This window comes from Lupinus angustifolius, chromosome LG13 (genome assembly GCF_001865875.1).
Source record: "Lupinus angustifolius cultivar Tanjil chromosome LG13, LupAngTanjil_v1.0, whole genome shotgun sequence".
Lineage (NCBI taxonomy): Eukaryota > Viridiplantae > Streptophyta > Magnoliopsida > Fabales > Fabaceae > Lupinus > Lupinus angustifolius.
In genome coordinates this window covers 6,664,006-6,665,969 of record NC_032021.1, presented here as the reverse complement: position 1 = coordinate 6,665,969, position 1,964 = coordinate 6,664,006, and the positions used below count along the sequence as shown (strand labels likewise).

General features: G+C 35.7%; 1 pseudogene; it reads left to right on the top strand.

The window, feature by feature from the left end:
• LOC109363542 lies at positions 352 to 1,657 on the top strand (annotated as a pseudogene).

The following is a 1,964-nucleotide window of genomic DNA, read 5'->3' as shown; positions in this document are numbered from 1 at the left end:
ACTTTGAACAGTTTCACTAAGCGTGGCAAGGCTCTCTAAATGCTATTGAGTGGATAAGAAATTTGGTTTAAGGTGTGTTTGGGAGTTGGTTTTTGGAGAGTAAAGGACATAAGGGGAAGGCTTTGGAGCCATAAAATACAATTGTTTTCCTTCCTCCCCCTCCAAAACCAAACTCACAAAGGGAATGAATGATTTTGGAAACCCTCCCTCCACATAATTTTTCCATTTCCACCTTTGTATGGCACACAATTTCACTAACACACTCAATTAATCTTCATTAAGTCTTATAAAAGGCCATCACATAATGAAGATGAATAATAACGTGAAACAAGTTATGGTCTCAAATTAGTGATGGAAAAAATATGTTCATTTGTCATTTTTCTTTTGCTTTGTCTTAGTCGCATTTCTCTTATTGAGGGTTTTGGATTTAGTGTGGAATTCATCCATCGTGATTCTTCAAAATCACCATTCTACCTTCCCAATGAAACTCATTTTGATCGAGTTGCTAAAGCAATGCAACGTTCCATCAACCATGCCAATAATTTCAACAAACCTTCCTTTTCCACCAAAAACGTTGAGTCCAATCTGTTTCCTAATGGACGTGAATACATCACGAGTTACTCAGTTGGCACCCCACCAGTCAAAGTTTTAGGTATTCTTGACACTAGTAGTGACATTACTTGGTTACAATGCCAACCTTGTAACCCTTGTTACAAACAAATCACTCCAATATTTGACCCTTCAAAATCCACAACACAAAATCTTTCCTTTCACTTCTAATACATGTAAAACGATGAGAGACACTTCTCGCTCTTTAAATAGTGATAAAAAAAGTTGTTAATATATGGTTGAATATGGAGATGGTTCATGTATGAAAGGGGCTCTATGTTTGGATACTCTTACTTTAAGTTCCACTAATGGCTCAACTATAACTTTTCCTAAAACTGTTATTGGATGTGGGAATAGTAACACTTTATTTTATGAAGGTGAAGGGTCTGACATAGTTGGTCTTGCAAATGGGCCTTTTTCACTCATAACTCAACTTGGTTCTTCAATACATGGAAAATTCTCCAACTCTTTGGGGCTGTCATTTTTAGGTACTAACACCTCAAGCAAACTCAACTTTGGAGATGACGGTGTGGTTTCTAGTGATGGTACTGTCTCAAATCCAATGTTTCCAGATACTCTCTTTAACTACCTAGTGTTAGAAGTGTTTAGCGTTGAAAATATAAGAGTAGAATTTGGAAGCTCTTCCTTTGGTACTAGAGGATCTGGTAACATTATAATTGACTCCGGTACAACAGTGACTCTTCTGCCTAGTGATGTTTACTCTTCATTAGAATCAGTCGTCTCAGATGTAGTTAAATTGGAGCGTGCTCGTGACCCTTCACAATTGTTGAGCCTTTGCTATAAGTCTCCATTAGGTCAAACATCGGTGCTTCCAGTTATCACAACACATTTCAGGGGTACAAGTGTCCAATTGAACGCTCTTAACACATTTGTAGCAGTTAGTGAGGATGTTTTATGTTTTGCTTTTGCCCCAACTAAACTAGAATTTTCCATCTTTGGAAGTTTGGCGCAACAGAACTTTCTAGTCGGCTACGATCTTCAAAAGAAAACTCTCTCCTTCAAGCCTATTGATTACACAAAGAATTGAATAATTTCACTAGATGTTTGCTACTTGTTGTTGTTTATTACTTAACCTGCTTACATTTAGTGAATTATGAATACAATGACATAATGGCATTGATACTCAAACATTTTTTTCTAATGGCACAATGCATCTTTTGATTTCACAAAAACTAAAAATATATCTCTAGTGACCTCGTTTGAGCACAGACATTGTAAAATGATTTTACTTTAATTACCCCGAAAATATTAATGACAAGAAGATTGTAGGTTTTCAACAATTTTCTTAACATTTCAATTATTAAAGAAAATATTATATTCTTTTACGTTAGTCA